We start from the raw sequence: 18,995 nt of genomic DNA, 5'->3' as shown, positions 1-18,995 counted from the left end.
TATGGGAGTTTTTCCACTTAAAGGACAATCGAAACGGGATTAATTATTTAAAATTCAGAGTTGCCACTTGGGATAATTTATGGTGTCCCAAGTCACCAGTTCAAATCCCGAATCAAGAAAAGAATGACTCTATATTACAGTTCGCAAACCAAAAATCTGGGTAAGGAATTCTGTTAACCCAGGAGAAGGTGTTAGGCATTCCTGAGTTCTGTGGTTCTAGCACGGTCGTTTTGATCATACCTGGCTTATTAAGTTGTCTAATTACTCAATTTTAGAACCTATGTACATTTACCCTTTACCGCTTTTAAATTAAGAAAATTATCTTGAAATGGGTCACGTGTACGTGTACCCATTTGCTTGGTACGTCAAAAATCATGTCACGCAAACGTGTCCACAATTAATAACGCATTATTATTATTAAGAAAGTTTGGCCGAAGTTGCGCGAACGCATACTGCGGTTTTGTTTTTTAGAAATCGCAATCATGTCACGCGGACGTGTCCACAATCGCAATGGTATATTAAACGTGCCTAAAGCAAACTACGATCATTTGTTGTTTGTTATATCTAAATTATGAAATTAATACAAGGGCCATGCAATTGTCATTTTTGTTTGGCACGACGCACCTCAATTCTAAAAAAGAAAGTTCAAGCTAAATGTTTGAGGGCCATAAATTATTTATGTTATTGAATATGGCTCACCTCAACTAGTTAATAGTCTAATTAATTAACACTAAATGTAGCTAAAGGTACCATTTAAACTAACTAAGATGACTTATACGAGGGAAAACTAATCCATTACATAAAAGGGCTTGAACTAATACAAGAGGACTGATAGTCGAACAAAAGAAACGGCCCAGATCTTGTTCAAAAGAACTTTCAGAATTGGGACTCATAATTGAACACAAATTCGGAGCCCTACAGCTGAGAAGTGGAGTATCATGATCGAATCCCTGAGGCATCCAAATTGCACTGATTAATCATGAAAGATCCAATTATTAAAGAAGCATGCCACTGATTTTAAATACAAAACAAGATTCCCTTTTGACAACTAACTAACATGCAACTTTAAATCTTTAACTCTTCAAATTAATCTTCAGAACTATGTTGGAAGGAAACATCAATGAATTCTGGAAAATTGGCACCTAACAACCGGAGAATCACAATACCCAATTAAATATTGAACCATCAATTAAACTTAGACTAAAGGCCACTTCAAACATAAGCTAATGAATATTCCAAACCATCAGAGAGCAAGCTTTGAAAACTAAAATGGGAAAGCAGAACGTGAATTGACTGTGTCAGACCCAAAATTCGAATTAGTGTATTTGAACCATGGACAAGCCAAATAACTTCAACTAATCAACTAAAATCCTTATTTATTAATCACACCAACACATTTAAAAGTCCAAACAATCCTAAGTCATTACATTCAAGAAAATTCAAACTCCAAGTCTCAAAATGAAATATAACATTGACCATATAGACAACTACTCATGATAACTACATCAGAGAACATATGGAGAGACTATAGGGAAAGCCAATAAGCATTTGATCAAAGAAACATGTATCCACTTCAACTTGGTTGCATAACCTTCAGCTCTACATTTCATTCATGATTTAGGAGTCATTACATACCTTGAATTAAAGAAAGAAATGAGAGATCAAGGAGTTAATCAACAGCAGCAATACAGTCAGCCCAGAAACAGGAAAACTATTGGTTTGATTAGGACTCCAAACACAAAACTCAATCCATAATTGGTTTGCAGAAAAACAACCAAATTCAACTCATTCTAAGCCCCAGATGAATCAGAAAATGTTTCAGCACTTGGAAAATTTCAGAAATCAAAGAAAAAGGAGAAAAGTTCAATGGAACAGTGAAAACTTTTAGCCGTCTGCTTTTTTCTGGATTTTTCTCCCCTCTTTCTTATTTTCAGCAAAGTGATCCTTTTATATAAGGTGCTAGGGCAGCAGATATAAGTTTCAACTTTTGCTCTTTTACCCTTCTCCAATTTTCAGTTTTGCTACTTTATCCCTGAAATTTTGGCTTGTTTGCCAAGTAAGCCTGCTTTTTAGCTTCCAGGAAGCTTCCTAAGTCTGTTACTAACAGATTCCCTTCTCTAATTACCTAAACTACCCTTTTAAACCTAGGTTATTTACCCTTTAGCTCATGGGTCAAAGTGACCCAATGGCTTGGCTGAATGAACATGCTGCCCTTCCCTTTTAAATGGGTCAAAGACCCAAAGCCCAAACCAATAATTGACCCAGCAAAATTCTGTATGCCTTTGGAAAGCGGCATGAGACAAATACTGAAACGACTTCCCTAATCAACAAACTAACTAATCTACTGATTAATTCATAAAACATGTAGGGAATTAATTAAGTTGTCAAAACAAACTTATCAAATTGAACTAAGAGGTTCAACTGGATAACTATCAACAACTTAGCCATACTTAACAAAGTAAAGAATTTAGTGAAACAAACTTGGAAAATAAAGCCAACAATGAATAGAGCCACACAAATTAACTTTCAACCAGAAGTGTTGGTCACAATTTACTTGAATTGACCAGAGAAAAAGAAGGGAAAAACAGAAAGATAGGTGAGGAAGAATGACAGTTAAAGTGACACCAATATGAACAAAACCGGAAAGAAACACCTACCAACTAAAAGCTCGAACCCGGGACTCGACCCATTGATTTCATTTCCAAATAACGTTAATCGCTTGTTATTTGTCAAGAACAAACGAGCAACGTCATTTTGAGACCAAATCGCCTCTGAATATTAAGAAATCGCTAGAGGAAGGTCCTATCATGAATAAATCGACTTGGCTTCTAGAACTCGAAACCCTAGATTTAAGATTCAAACGTTTTGTGGTATTTGAGAGAAACTAAATGTGGATTTGAGATTAGGGGAACGAGGTGGTGATATGGTGTGATTTGGGGAAAGATTGGAGGTGGCGTCGCAGGGCTACTAGGAGGTGGGAATGGGGGCGGCTAGGGTTTGGGGAATTAGTCTCTGAAGGATGAAGACGGGAATGGGGGAAAGATGGAATGGGGGTGGATGCAATTCGGACACTCTTATACTAACCCCCACCCCAGTTCTCGTCCGTTAGATCATAAAACATAGACGGCTGAGATTAATTAGGGGGAAACAGGGTCGTTTGGAGTTAATGGAGATGACTAGAACCGGGTAAGGGGATTGGGTCGGGTTAGGTGGGGTGTTTGGACGGGTATTTGATTGGGCTGGGGTCAATTTCGGCCCAAAACCTATCTCTCTAATTCCTTTTTCTTTTTTCAAAATTAATTCTTTTTTTTTTCTTCTTTTTTTTTCAAAAATTAAAACTAAAATCCTAAATTAAGTTATAAAACCAAATTAACTTATTAAAAATACTAACCAATCCTAAATAATTACCACAATTAATAAACGAAAGAAAAACTACTCAAAATCAAAATTAAAATTAAAAGGTGCAAAATAACTATTTTTGTGATTTTCCTCTTTTTATAAAATAACTTAATTACTTAATTAATCCTATAATGTTAAATTAAATCCTAAATGCAAACACACACATTTTTTGTATTTTTTATTAATTAAATAAAATAAACATGCACAGACAAATGCAAACAATTGACAGAAAAATGTCACAAAAATCCACGAAATTGCAAACAACGAAAAAAAATTATTTTGTTTTGAATTTGTGGGAGTAATTCATATAGGGCAAAAATCATGTGCTCACATTGTCTAAATAGCTGAAAGTCCCAGCGGGATGCTGGAAGGCTACTTTGCAAAAATAGCCACCGACAGTTTCTTTGTTAACTTTGACCTTTAGCCAACGCAGCCCTAAGAACTTCCATTCCAAAGTAATGAAAGGTCGTATTCGCAAAAGTAGACCTGATTTATTTTTGCAAAAATAAGCCTTTTGTCAGTTTTCAAATAAGATTCAGTTTGTCTTTAAACCAATCGCCTTAATCTAAATGTGCAGAATGAGCACGAGTCAAAATTTACCAATGAAGGTCATGTCCAAGATTCCGTTGGATCTACTCATGTGGTGGGAAGATTTGGGTAAAGAAGGACGAGATGTGGTCAACCTATATTTGGGAGGGCTTACCGGATTGATGAAGATCAGGCATAGAGGAGACATAATAAGGGCACTTGTAACATTTTGGGACCCAGCTCACAACGTCCTACATTTCTCAGATTTTGAACTCACGCCCACCTTGGAAGAGATAACGGGTTATATGGGAAGTACCAACGGTCTAAGGCATAAGTACTTGGTCGCTCCAAGAGCCGTTACCCCTCATAAGTTCCTGGATTTGCTAAAAATAAGCAGGGGGTCCAGTACACAGATTTGGCGGTTGGGTTTTCCACTCTACGCTTCATATACCAGAGGTACGGGCATGTAGGAGGATTTGACAACCCGAAATGTGGGGTCTGTAGCAGAGAGAACCGAGCAAAATGGGATGAGCATAGGCGTTTCATTTTCATGGTAGCTTTCTTAAGTCTTGTGGTGTTTCCCCAAAAGGATGGGAATATCGATCTGCGGGTAGCTAGAGTCGTCAATGTCTTGATTACCAACGCCAAGAGCACCCTCGCCCCTATGATAGTGTCTGAGATATACCGAGCTCTCACAGCTTGTAAAGCTGGGGCAGACGTTTTTGAGGGATGCAATTTGCTATTACAAATGTGGATGATTGAGCATTTGTGTCACCGCCCTCAATATATGAGTTATGGATCCACGAATAAAAGCTACATTGAAGAGTTCGACACAAGGATCTCAGGGTTCAAGTTGCCAGAAGGGTTTGGAGATTGGGTATCCCGCCTTCGCTCCATCACTGCGGCGCAAATAAAGTGGACACTAGGTTGGCTTCCTGTTGAAGAAATTGTGTATATGCCTGCCACCGGTCCTTACCTCCTCCTAATGGGTCTTCGAGGCATTCAGCCTTATGCTCCATACCGGGTAATGATATAGTTGGGAAGATGCCAGATGACGCACCCAGATGAAGATCTTAGTGTTTATGCGGTCGAAGTCAGCTCTAACAGCCAATTTCATGAAGAAACAGTTCGTCATATTTGGAACAAGTGCCAGTATTTGACAGCAAACACTCGAGTGCGTGACCTATCTAGAGGCGAGGTCTCACCCACCTATCTTGCCTGGTATAGAAAGAAAAACACCGCAAGGGCCAAACCTGAAAGACCAACCAAAAAGCCTCATATTCAGGAATTTGTTGAAGCGTCGCAAGAACATTGGGCTTGGTTGGACAAGGAGAATGAGTACAAGGCAATAATAGGCAAGTTGGAAAAACAAGTTAGAGATCTTCAATTTGAGAATGTTTGCAAGCCGTTGTAGATGAGGGCGAAAAGAAAAAGCTAGCCAAAGAAAATGACGCCCTCCGAGCCCAAATTCAAGAAATGAAAATAGCAGCCGAAAACCCCGCCAGAAGTGCAAAAGATGAAAAACTTATAGGTAACCTTAGGAAAAAAGTGGGTGAATATGGTTTTGATAAGAAAAAGGCCGAGGGAGAACTAGCAACAGGCTCGAACAAAATGGAGTCATGGGGTTAAAGAAAAAGATCACCGTCCTTGAGAACAAAATGACCAAGCAGGCAAAAGATTTTAAAGTAGAAAGAGAACACTGCTATGCTCTGATGTCGCAACTAGAAAAAAACCTGCAACAACTTCAAGAGCAGAATCATACAGCTGAACAAGTTTTGGACGCTAGATCTCAGCAGATCGGACGGTTACTACAAGAGAAAGGTATTATCAGGGAAAGGGTTAGGAGAATTGCGGACTACATTGTGATGAAGTGCAACGAGTGTGAAGACATGACCAGATCCATGTTCTTCGCTTCAGTTATGATTTTTGTTCGACGGATCATGGATGACTTGTTTCGCCTCCAAGAAGATATGGCGCAAAGGCTCACAGCAAGGCCAACTGGAGCAGCGGTCGAGGCACTTATTTATTCTTGACTTTGTTTGGTCGAGTCTGTATTTTGTTTATTTTTGAGTCTGTATTGTCAGTTTGTTAGTTCATTTTCGAGTCTGTATTTTCAGTTTTCTTTTGAAGTTGTTAGTCCACTCATCGAGTCTGTCAGTCTTTATGTTTAACTCTGTAGGGAAAGTTGTCAAGATGTTTTATTTTATGAAAATTTGAAAAAGCCCAAAAATGTTGTTTTTATTTATTTCGCACATGTTCCCAGAACTACGCTTGGTCTTATTTATGCGGCGTCATGATACGTAGGCAATCCCCATAGGATTCGATCATAACCATGAAATAAAAAAAAGAAAAAAGAAGAAAAGAAAAAAAAAGAGAAAACAAAAATATTGTGGGAAAGAAATAATGGCAAAACAAGAGAGGAAAAATGAGAGAATAAAAGAATAAAAAAACAAGAATCAAGCAAAGAAAAGAAAGAATGAAAAAAGGGAGAGAGAAATTGCAAAATGAAAATTAGTGAAAGCCGGATGACGCAAGAAGCCGTTCAAATGCATAATAGAAATGGTTAACTGCTTAGGTGCATTGCATCCTCAACGTGCAATTGCTTATCTGTTAAGCTCTAATTGCTAACGAGTTTGCTTGTTGTCATCAAGTACAAGTAGGTGGTTAGTTTGTTTGGCATTCTGGTAACTCACTCGTACAACACCAGGTCCAAAGACAAGTTGATCATGGATAACCAAGAACTGGATGCAAGTGTTATTGATCCGTCAAGAGAGGGGGAAGAGTCTGATGTTAATCTGAAAGAGGAGTTATATAAGTTGAAACACCAGATGCCAGAGATGTACTGGGCATGGGTGTAAGGGCATCCACCACCATCATACCCCGTCAACCCTACTTTCGTCCCGCCGCTGGCTCAATCCCAAGAACCTCCCACTGTTGATTCATCTCCAGGCTTCCCCATTTACCACCACTACCAAGGCACCACTTCCCAAACCCCACAAGCACCACCACCCAAACCAATCCCATACCTCCCTCCGCTAGCCACCCCTATTTTCGTGGCACCCTCGCCCGCTACACTCCATCGATCCTCCAGTGAGCCCTTGTTCCAGACCCAAGAGAAAGTCATTGGGGTAAGGTCTTTGGTCCCTAAAGTCATTATTGGGGTGATTTTTATCATTATAAACATAAAAATTTAAGGAAAATAAGTGGTAATTTGGGGGTTAGGGCTATACTAATTAAAAACCTTTGAGTGATGATTTGAGGGACCATTTAAGGTCTAATTTTGGCACTTTTGGTATGACTGAACTCGTGAGTGTGTGTGAGGATTCTGGAAATATAAATTTTACCTGATTCTGAGACATGGGCCCGAGGGGCGTTTTGGTCATTTTACCTAATTTAGCATATTAGCTTAGAATTTAATTGTAGAATCAATTACTTGAAGTGTTATACTCCTATATTCCTCATTTCGACCTCCTAGTTGAGACTGAGAAACCATCTAAAAACGCAGAACAGGAGGAGATGTTCACTGGGAGGCCAGGTGAGCGTAGCCTATAAGGATTGTCACACCTCCTTTTTCACCCGCGCCGCCGCAAAGGGGCTCGGAAGGGAGTTTTTTCCAATTAAAGGACAATCGAAACGAGATTTATTTATTTGTTTCAGAGTCGCCACTTGGGAGATTTATGGTGTCCCAAGTCACAGGTTTTAATCTCGAATCGAGGAAAAGAATGACTCTGTTTAACAGTTTGTGCACCAGAAATCCGGATAAGGAATTCTGTTAACCCAGGAGAAGGTGTTAGGCATTCCCGAGTTCCGTGGTTCTAGCACGGTCGCTCAACTATCATATTCGGCTTGATTATCTGATATAATACATGTCGAACATATGTGCGAATTTTAACTTTTAACCGCTTTTATCATTATTATTATTTTTTTTTTATCGAGAATTGCAACCTCGTGAAAATATATCTCGAACCACGTCACAGTCAATGTACCCGTGGTCGTCGACACACTTCGACTCCGTTGAGATTTGGATTTGGGTCACATAAATGTGCACCCGAGTTTAGGAAAATAATATTATTAAATACGGGCCTAAAGACTAACGCGTTGTTATTATTTTGGGTAGGGCCGTGAAATTTGCTAAACGGCCCATCCCAGAATCTAAGTATTTTAAAACAAATAATTATTGAGGGCCCCACAATTTTTGTATTTATATTGGCGAAGCACGCCTCATTTATTTTAAGGATATCCTAAAGTGACTACATTTCTATTAAATTCGTCTCTAAAATAAAAGAGAAAAATCCTAATTAATTACATGCTTAAAAAAACGTAACATATTAAATGCTAGATTAAGAATAATGTTAACAGAAAGGAATATTACTAAAATTGAAATTATAAATAAAATACGGAATCGACAAATAATATATTCAAAAGAAACTAATTATCCTATAACTAGATTAAATTCGCATTGTTAGATGACTTAAACCGTTGGAATTAATTATTTACAATTATTTGAAACTAGAATCAATCTTAATTACTAATGCATATTCGAAAGTTTATTAAATTTAAACGTTAACTCGTCTTGTTTGAACTCAAATCATGCCATAATGCCTAATTCGCGAAGTTAATTTAAATTCATGCTTTAACTAAATTTAGCTATGTTCACGATTAACCTAATGTTGACAATATTAAAACCTTCATAGCCAGTGAACTTAATCAGTTTTGCCAAGCCGATTCACTAAAGACCAACTTATGTTATTTTCCTCTTATTCCAATTATTAAACAGTTTGACAGTAATGAGCATGCTTAAATATATACTACCTAATAATCAAGTTAAAGCAAAGTATTATTTAATACATCACTACAAGATGCCTAGTTATGCAAAGCGACAGAAATTTACAGAATAATAATACATGAAATAGCCTAAATACAATTAGTAAAAGAAACAAAGAAAAAGCTAAATTAAAACTTCAAAGTTCCATTCTTCATATGTATTCATGCTTTCACATTTCAGCTTACAATATGCCAAAGTTACAATTGTGTACCTGGTATTGTCAATACAAGAAGAAGAAGGTCAGCAAAGTAGTATGTAACACAACAACATACAGCAGCAGAAAGCCCAACACAATAGCTTCAACACCTCAATCCAGAAATCCCAGCAACACGGAGAAAACTAGTAAAAATGGAGAAGAAAAATAGTCCGGAAATCTCTCTTTATTTTTTCTTTCTAGCTTTAAACTCTCTATGGTGTTCTTCTGCTCTCAATATTTCAGAAAATTTGGTTCTATCTTTTTTACTCTCTCCAAAATGAATTCTGTCCCTGTATATCTAGTGTATCCAGAGTGTATATCGAGTGTATACCGCTCTCTCCGCCCCCTCTTTTTTTCTTCTCTCTATCTAGTTTTTCCTTTTTTTTGAACTCCCTTCTTCCTAAATGTTCTCTTCTATTTATAGCAAAATTTTCGGAATTTTCAGATTTGTTTTTATTTTATTTTTTATTTTTTAATTAAAAGAAATCCCACTTACAAATTGCTTTTATTTTTTTAGAAAAAGAAATCCCACATTTATTTACTTTTATTTTTAAAATTCCAACTTTAATTACTTTTATCTTATTTAAAATCCCACTTTTTATTTTTTTAAAAGAGAATCTCACTTTATTTAACTTTTCTTTAAAAAAAACAAACCACTATCTTTTCTTTTTCTTTTAAAAATGGTAGTTTCAATTACTTTAATTTTTTAAAATTTTCAGATACCTTTATATTTATTTTTTAATTCCAACCTTCTTTTACTTTTTAAAATTTCCACAAAACTTTTTATTTTTTTAAATTTTCTACATTCTTTTACTTTTTTTAAAAGAGAATTCCACCTATTTTTACTTTTATAGTTTTTTTATTCAATACTTCCCTTTTTCTTATTTTTTAAATCATTCCCGAATTTTTTTTAAAAAAAAATAAAAAAATATTTTCGAATTTTTTATATAAAAAAAACAAAAAATAAATAAAAAAATATATATTAATAGTGATAATTCACCTTTTAATTTTTTGGTATTTTTATCCTATAATAAAAAGTGTAATAAAGCTAAAATAATAGTAGGTTAAAACCTCCTAAAATATTTACATAAAAGAAGTGATAAAAAATTAAATGTTGTCAAAAATTAGGTGTTCACAGCTGCTCCTCTTTGCTCGAAAACACGAAGAGCTTTCGGGCAAAGATAAAGTGAACAATGCGACTAATTTTTGATCATATCATTATTCAAAAGAGGAAGAAAATAAAAAAAGGAAAGGCGCAACCGAGTCCTGGTTTTGGACAACCTACATATCCCTGGTTATAAGGGACTCAGGTCGCGTGTAGTTCAGAAAGTTTTGGTATCTGGGACTACCATGAGATTGCGATGTTACTGTTACTGCTGTTGCACGCTGTTACCACTGCTTTTCGATCTCCTTATTACACCATTGCTAGAAAGAAAACAGGAAGTTATACTAAGCTATGATCTATGAATTACAAAGATTTATTCTCGAGCTTGGTCATGTGATTGTTGCTGCCTTGTTGCTTTGTGTTTCCTCTGGTATTTCTTTACTTCTAGCTTGACTTGTGGTCTTCCTTCTGATTTCTGCTGGGGAATTTTGTTGTAACCCTCTACTTTACTGACTTCAAATTTCAATGTATTCCCCTGTTCTGCAAGTGGGCTCCTGACTCCACATTGACTTTCGAAAGATGACACAACCTCCATTCTCCAGGCGGGCTCCTGACTTCTTCAACAATCTTAGAATTTAACGCCCTCCATTCTCCAGGCGTGCTCCTGACTTTCATCAGCAACTTTGAAAATAAAATGCATTTGGCAATGATTTATGAAAATATATATTTTGGCAATGTTTATACAAGAAGGACCACTTGGGTCGAAATAAATTAAATGTCCTTTTGAGGAAGGAGTAAATTCAATATCCTATTCGAGGGCGGATAGACCCATCCTATCCTATTCGAGGGCGGACAGACCCATCATATCCTGTTCGAGGGCGGACAGACCCATCATGTCCTAGTTAAGGGAGGACAGACCCATCATATCCTGTTCGAGGGCGGACAGACCCATCATATCCTATTCGAGGGCGGATGAACCCAAAATATCTTTTTCGAGGGCGGACAAACCCAAAAATATCCTATTCGAGGGAGGACGGACCCAAAATATCCTATTCGAGGGCGGATGAACCCAAAAATATCCTATTCGAGGGCGGACGAACCCAAAATATCCTATTCGAGGGCGGACGAACCCAAAATATACTATTCGAGGGCGGATGAACCCGAAATATCCTATTCGAGGGCGGATGAACCCAAAATATCCTAATCCTATTCGAGGGCGGATGAACCCAAAATATCCTATTCTAGGGCGGATGAACCCAAAATATCCTATTCGAGGGCGGATGAACCCAAAATATCCTATTCGAGGGCGGATGAACCCAAAAATATCCTATTCGAGGGCGGATGAACCCAAAAATATCCTATTCGAGGGCGGATGAACCCAAAATATCCTATTCGAGGGCGGATGAACCCAAAATATCCTATTCGAGGGCGGATGAACCCAAAATATCCTATTCGAGGGCGGATGAACCCAAAATATCCTATTCGAGGGCGGATGAACCCAAAATATCCTATTCGAGGGCGGATGAGCCCAAAATATCCTATTCGAGGGCGGATGAACCCAAAATATCCTATTCGAGGGCGGATGAGCCCAAAATATCCTATTCGAGGGCGGATGAACCCAAAATATCCTATTCGAGGGCGGATGAACCCAAAATATCCTATTCGAGGGCGGATGAACCCAAAATATCCTATTCGAGGGCGGATGAACCCAAAATATCCTATTCGAGGGCGGATAGACCCAAAAATATCCTATTCGAGGGCGGATAGACCCATCTTCAAAACTTGAAATTTAAATAGTGAACTGTATACCTCTATTATACGGGCGGGCTCCCGACTTCAAAACTTGAAATTGTCTTAAATCGTGTTGTCTTGCTATCTCTTAAAACTTGAATTGATTTCCTCGTTCCTCCGAGAAAATTTTCGACAATGATAGAAATTTTTCTGTCCAAGTTTTGGTGCTTTTCCTTGTGGCATGTTTTTTCACCATTAATAAGATTTCCTTTTCCTGCTTCATATCAAAAAACAATTGTTAGTTTTAAAACATGGTGAGTGATCGTGCCACTCCTGTTGGGGATGGTTTTTTCCTTTCTCCCTTCCCCGCTCTGTGTTTCATTACGCTATCAAAACTTGCTGGGAATTATTTTGCTGGGGATGAATTTTCCTTTTCTTCCTTCCCACTCTGTGTTGTCCGACCCTCTTGGAACTTGGTCGAAAATCTGTCGGGGATGCTCCTATATCTCGATGATCTGCTGGGGGCCCTCTTGGAATTAGGTCCACAATTTTCTCAACTGTTGTTTTCCTGTTTTTCTCCAACTTCCCTTGGAAATTTGGTCCTCTTGGGATCTAGACCCATTCATCATTTGGTCTTGCGACCAACTTCTTTTCGCTTTATCGCCTTATCTTTGGCCTGTCCTATTCGCATTTTGCTTTGCATCATTTTGGCAACTGGTAGTAAGCTCTGAAAATCCTTTTCAAAAACAAACTGCTGGGGAGGTAAAGTCTTTAAACCAAGAAATGAAAAAGTGATGATCTCAAAAAATAGAAAAGGAATAAGTCTTTCTGAACAAATGCTGGGGAAAAGGAAAGAAAAGAACTTATCTGAATGATATAACCGATCCCAACGATCATGTCGCGCATTCCGGATTAATCAACCTAGTCTATTTGTATCAATCAACCCTTCGGACGGCCTCATGTTGCTGGGGATAAACAGGCACTCAACTCTTTGCCAAATGCGGACCCTTTCCACTAATCTTGTCTTGTCGCCTCATAGTGCCCTTCGAGGGGTTTTCACTAATAAGACTCTCTCGTTTCTCTCAACTCCCGTCGTCTTATGGTGCATGTGAAGGTTTTCACCGATTAGACTCTCTCATTTTATTTCTCTCATCTTTCGTCGCCTTATGGTGCCTGTGAAGGTTTTCACCGATAAGGCTCTCTCATTTTATTTTATTTTTCAGCTGGGGATTGGAGTGTTGCCGATATAACTCTCTCTGTTGGGGATTCTTTTCGGTTATCAATTCATTTCCAGTTTATGATCCTCTTCTCAGCTGGGGATCAGAGTGTTATTCCCGACTTCCGTTTGCATGACTTGGCACTTCTTGGATACTGATCGGGAGGTTTTTTTGGACATCAATATGGATTTTTGTGTATGGCTAAAAGAAAAGGGGTATCAAGAGGGTTCAAAATCATTTTGATGGGTAAAACATTACAACTCTTGGAATCGAACTTTCTTCCCAAAATTACAAACACAACTTCTGTCCCAGTTTTCTTGCTTGGGGATTTTTTTTTGCACCATGACCGAGCCGTGAGGCGCCTACGTATCCTTCTTTGAGGAATCAGGTCAAACGTAGTTCCCAATTCCTTTGTTTTTTTTCTTGTGACTTTTCTTTTGTCTTTATTATCATTACTTTTTTTTCTTCTCTTTTTCTTTCATTTTCATTACTGATTCCAAAAAGAGGAGTATGAAAGAATAAATAAGGCTCAAAAGGGGAAGCAAAGGTTAAAGTGTTTGGATAGAAAAAAGAATTGCCTCCGTCATTTCATTCTCCGATAAATGCTAAGTACAAACAAACAACAATTACAATTACAAGAAATCATACATAATATCTCTTAACTGCGTCAGAATTGATAGCCATATCGACGCATTTCCCTTCAATATCTGTTAAACATAAAGCGTCATTGGGCTTGCTCTGTTCAGATTGCGATAATCAACACACACCCAGATTTTTCCATCTTTTTTTTTTGGCACTGGAACCACATTAGCCAACCAATCAGGATATTGAGCGACTCAAATAACCTTAGCATTCAGCTGTTTGGTTACTTCTTCCTTAATCTTCACACTCATGTCGGTTTTGAACTTCCTCAATTTTGCTTGACGGGAGGAAATGTCGGGTCAGTGGGCAATTTGTGAACCACTAGATTGGTGCTTAAACCCGGCATGTCGTCGTATGACCATGCAAAATGTTTTTGAATTCAGTAAGTGCTTTGATTAGTTCTTCCCTGATGTTTGGTTCCATATGGACGCTTATCTTAGCTTCCCTGATGTCATCCGCATCCCCTAGATTGACAGCTTCCGTGTCAGTTGGGCTCTTTTTTCAAATTGGCTCAACTCTCTGTTAATTTCTTCGAAGGCTTCATCCTTATCGTATTCCGACTTATCATCACAATCTTGTACTATAAGTTCGAAATCAGATTGATTTTTTTTAGACTAGGTTGAAGATCCGTCGTGCATGCCATGTCATTAGAACCAGTATAAAGAGAACTGTTCAGAAGAGAAAAAGAAGAAGAAAAATTAAAACAAAATAAGGAATGAGGAAAAAAACTTTCACTTTATTAAAATACGGGATAACAAGGTTTCACACTTTGGCGAGCACAAAAAGAAATCTGGATTACAACCCTGGAATAATCCAGATAACAAGAAAGAAAATCAGAGCCCACTACCAAGACTCCCTTCGTATAGGAAGAGGAGTAGCCATTCAATTGTTGATTTTTACTTTCAGCCCCACAAACTGTACATCTGCCTCACTGGACCCTTTTCCCAACACCATAACTGGCTTGTCATCTACCTTTTCCAACTATAACACCGCTTTTCCACTGGTTGACTTTTCTTTTGAACCGGCACAGATCATCATCACTGTTTGTGAGCGTTTCTTTAGCTCCCCTCCTTCGTGCACTAGCTCGATCATGTGGGTTTCATGGAGTGCCGGCAACGGGTTCTGATTGATGTTGGGTGCTTCTGGTGTTTGAACCTCAATCTTGTTGGTGTCAATAAGATTTTGCACTGCATGTTTCAACTTCCAACACTTCTCGGTATCATGTCCGGGAGCCCCCGAACAATACTCACAGCTTACCGAGTGGTCCATATTTTTTTGAAGGGGATTTGGCAATCTGGGCTCAACAGGACTCAACAAGTCTAACTGCCTTAATTTGTGGAACAAGGCAGTATAGGTTTCTCCCAACTCAGTGAATGTTCTCTGTATTCTTTCATTTCTGAAAGCCTGATTTCCCCGGAAACCTGCCCCTGGAGGGTTCTTGTAGGCCCTTGGCGGCGGATAGGTGTTTTGTGGAGGTGGGTATGTATTTTGTGGAGCCGGCACACGCCATTGCGGATGAGCCGGAGGCTGGGTGTAAGTTTGGGCTTGGTGTACGGAGAAGTGTGGTTCTTGTGGTGGGTAGTAGGGTTGTGGAGGGTAATTTGGAGTGTAAGGATAGTTTGGGTGATGGGGTCTGGGTTGGTAGCGAGGGGAAGGACCTCTCGATCTGGACCAGTTTCCTGCCTCTATTGTCGCGACCTCTTCTCTCTTTTTCTTTCCAAGCGCATCTCCCGTGCCGCTCTGAATGGCCTGAGTCGTTGCCTTGATTGCCGAGTAACTCAGGATCTTATTGGACTTAAGTCCCTCTTCTATCATAACTCCCATTTTCACTACTTCATTGAAGGATTTGCCAACTGACGTCACCAAGTGACCAAAGTACGTTGGCTCTAGAGTTTGCAGAAAATAGTCCACCATTTCGTTTTCCCTCATTGGAGGATCAACTCTGGCTGCATGTTCTCTCAATCGGAACCCAAATTCCCGGAAGCTCTCCCCGGGTTTCTTCTCAAGATTTAGCAATATGAGACGGTCTGGGACTATCTTAAGGTTGTATTGGAAGTGTCCTGCGAAAGCCTGTGCCAGATCATCCCAGGTGTACCACCTGCTCGGATCTTGTCTTGTATACCACTCCAATGCCGACTCGCTCAAACTCTGGCCAAAGTAAGCTATCAGTAGCTCATCTTTGCCCCCCGCTCCCCTCATCTTGCTACAAAAGCCCCGTAGATGTGCCATAGTATCGCCATGCCCTTCGTATAAATCGAACTTGGCCATCTTGAACCCTGCTGGTAATTGGACGTCAGTGAAAGGGCATAGATCCTTGTAAGCCACGCTGACCTGGTTGCCTAACCCGTTAATGTTCCTGAAGGACTGCTCCAGGCTTTTAAATTTCTGCATCACCTCGTCTTGCTCTGGGCTCTTAGCCGGCTTTTCAATCTCCGCCGGGACCTCAAAGTAGGGATTATAGGTATGTGGCTCGGGTGCTTTGAATGTGAGTTCAGAGGGGTAATATTGTGTATCGTGAGCCTGAAACAATGGCTCACTAGACGATCTGTGCAATGGGGCTGGGGAAGGCACCACAAAGACGGGAACATTTGGTGGAGGAGGATTCTGATTGGGTGGTGGAGCTTGGGGATCATAGGCCTCTCTTCCCTGATAGTAGTGATGGCTTGGGAAACTCGTTGAAGGGCCGGTGGAGGGGTATTCCGGCGTGTGTCCTGGTTGGAGAGTAGGAGTAACGGGTAGTTCATGCCCCTTTTGGGCTATAGCTAAGGCTATCTGCATTTCATTCATTTCCAGCCTCATCTTTTTCATTTTTTCCATGGCCTCCTTCAGCATCTGATTTGTCGTCTTTTCCGACTCAACACTGTTGTCTGAGCCAGTCATGCTTTCTGGTATGGGCCCTTTTGATCTTGTTGATAATGGTACGGTGCAAGTACGCTTTAACAAACTAACTGGTATAGATTGGAAAAACAACAAACTTGTCAGTGTTAGAGTCTTAACAGATATTGTAATTGCACGTTGGGAGGATGCAATGTTCTTAGGCAGTTAACCATTTCTAATATGTTTTTGCTCCGACCGTATGCATCATCCCGGCTTATTTATGACTCCCCTTTTTTGTTTGTTTATTTTTTTAAAATAAAAAAATAAAAGACCTGGTATAGCAAACACGACCTTTCAGCGCCTCGGGGACGAAGATTTTAAGGCTGTGTGGGTTAACTGGCCAAAATCTAAAAAAATGACCTAACGGTGGCCGTTTATGCAAAGTCAGCCTTCCGGTGCCCCTTTCGGGAACATTCGACTATTTTTGACAAAAAAAACGGCATCACCCGACATATTTATGACGACAATTAAAATTGACATTTTTTTTGGCTATTTTAGCAAAAGGGGAGGTTGGACCCGATTAGGGCTGCCTACGTATCTCACATCCGGTGAGAATCAAACCAGCGTAGTTCGCCAACATAAACTAAACTTGTAAACAATACTCCTTTCTTTTGTTTTTCAAATAAATCAAACTAAAAAATAATAATTTTTTTTTTCATTTTTCAAAATTTCGGCAGGGTTTTGACACTACTTGGACATTGATTTTATTTTTCTAAAAATAAGTAGTTATCTCCCTACACTGCTATTTTTCTTTTTCTTTTTCTTTTTCTTTTTTTCACAATTTTTCAAAAATTCCCGATTTGCCGGTCAGCATGCAGATCTGAAGCAAATAAATGTGCAAAACAAACAAGATGCAGCAGGATGGTCTTTTTTCATTTAAGGTTGCTTGTCCTAGACGGACCCAACCCCTATGTTGAGTCCCCTAAGTCAAATGTGCACATGATGCAGATAAGCGTTCCTACTAGGGATCTGGCATGAAGTTGAGTTATTCTAGGTTCAGAACCTGGGTGTTTGTTCTAGACCTGGCTTACCCGAGCGGACAGCTCGAGCCGGGGGGGGGGGGCAGCATACCGGGGATACAGAAGCTCAACCCGGCTTTGCAACTTATCCGAACCTCGTTCCAAAAATGGGATTGACTCTAAACAGAAAAGAAGTCACACGAAGTGCACCCTTCTTCTTGATTTAGAAGACTCAGAGAGGAGATGGGTTTCGGCACAGTTTATATACAGTTCACAAAATATCAAAGCGGTAAAAGCAGTTAGTTAGCACATTAAGCACAGATCATGTAACAAAATCAGATAAAGCTAAACACAACAATTTATTCTAAGATCGATTTCTAACCCTGAACCAGTGGTTCTGGAAGTCCCCAGCAGAGTCGCCAGAGCTGTCACACCTCCTTTTTCACCCGCGCCGCCGCAAAGAGGCTCGGAAGGGAGTTTTTTCCAATTAAAGGACAATCGAAACGGGATTTATTTGTTTGTTTCAGAGTCGCCACTTGGGAGATTTATGGTGTCCCAAGTCACCGGTTTTAATCCCGAATCGAGGAGAAGAATGACTCTGTTTAACAGTCTGCGCACCAGAAATCCGGATAAGGAATTCTGTTAACCCAGGAGAAGGTGTTAGGCATTCCCGAGTTCCGTGGTTCTAGCACGGTCGCTCAACTGTCATATTCGGCTTGATTATCTGATATAATACATGTTGAACATATGTGCGAATTTTAACTTTTAACCGCTTTTATCATTATTATTATTATTATTTTTATCGAGAATTGCAACCTCGTGAAAATATATCTCGAACCACGTCACAGTCAATGTACTTGTGGTCGTTGACACACTTCGACTCCTTTGAGATTTGGATTTGGGTCACATAAATGTGCACCCGAGTTTAGGAAAATAACATTATTAAATACGCGCCTAAAGACTAACGCATTGTTATTATTTTGGGTAGGGCCGTGAAATTTGCTAAACGGCTCGTCCCGAAATCTAAGTATTTTAAAACAAATAATTATTGAGGGCCCCACAATTTTTGTATTTATTTTGGCGAAGCACGCCTCATTTATTTTAAGGATATCCTAAAGTGACTACATTTCTATTAAATTCGTCTCTTAAATAAAAGAGAAAAATCCTAATTAATTACATGCTTAAAAAACGTAACATATTAAATGCTAGATTAAGACAAATGTTAATAGAAAGGAATATTACTAAAATTGAAATTATAAATAAAATACGAAATCGGCAAATAATATATTCAAAAGAAACTAATTATCCTATAACTAGATTAAACTCGCATTGTTAGATGACCTAAACCGTTGGAATTAATTATTTACAACTATTTGAAACTAGAATCAATCTTAATTACTAATGCATATTCGAAAGTTTATTAAATTTAAATGTTAACTCGTCTTGTTTGAACTCAAATCATGCCATAATGCCTAATTCGCGAAGTTAATTTAAATTCATGCTTTAACTAAATTTA

Source organism: Nicotiana sylvestris, chromosome 2, assembly GCF_000393655.2.
Source record: "Nicotiana sylvestris chromosome 2, ASM39365v2, whole genome shotgun sequence".
NCBI classification, from domain to species: domain Eukaryota; kingdom Viridiplantae; phylum Streptophyta; class Magnoliopsida; order Solanales; family Solanaceae; genus Nicotiana; species Nicotiana sylvestris.
The sequence above is the reverse complement of the archived record's forward strand: the minus strand, read 5'-3'. Positions refer to the sequence as shown.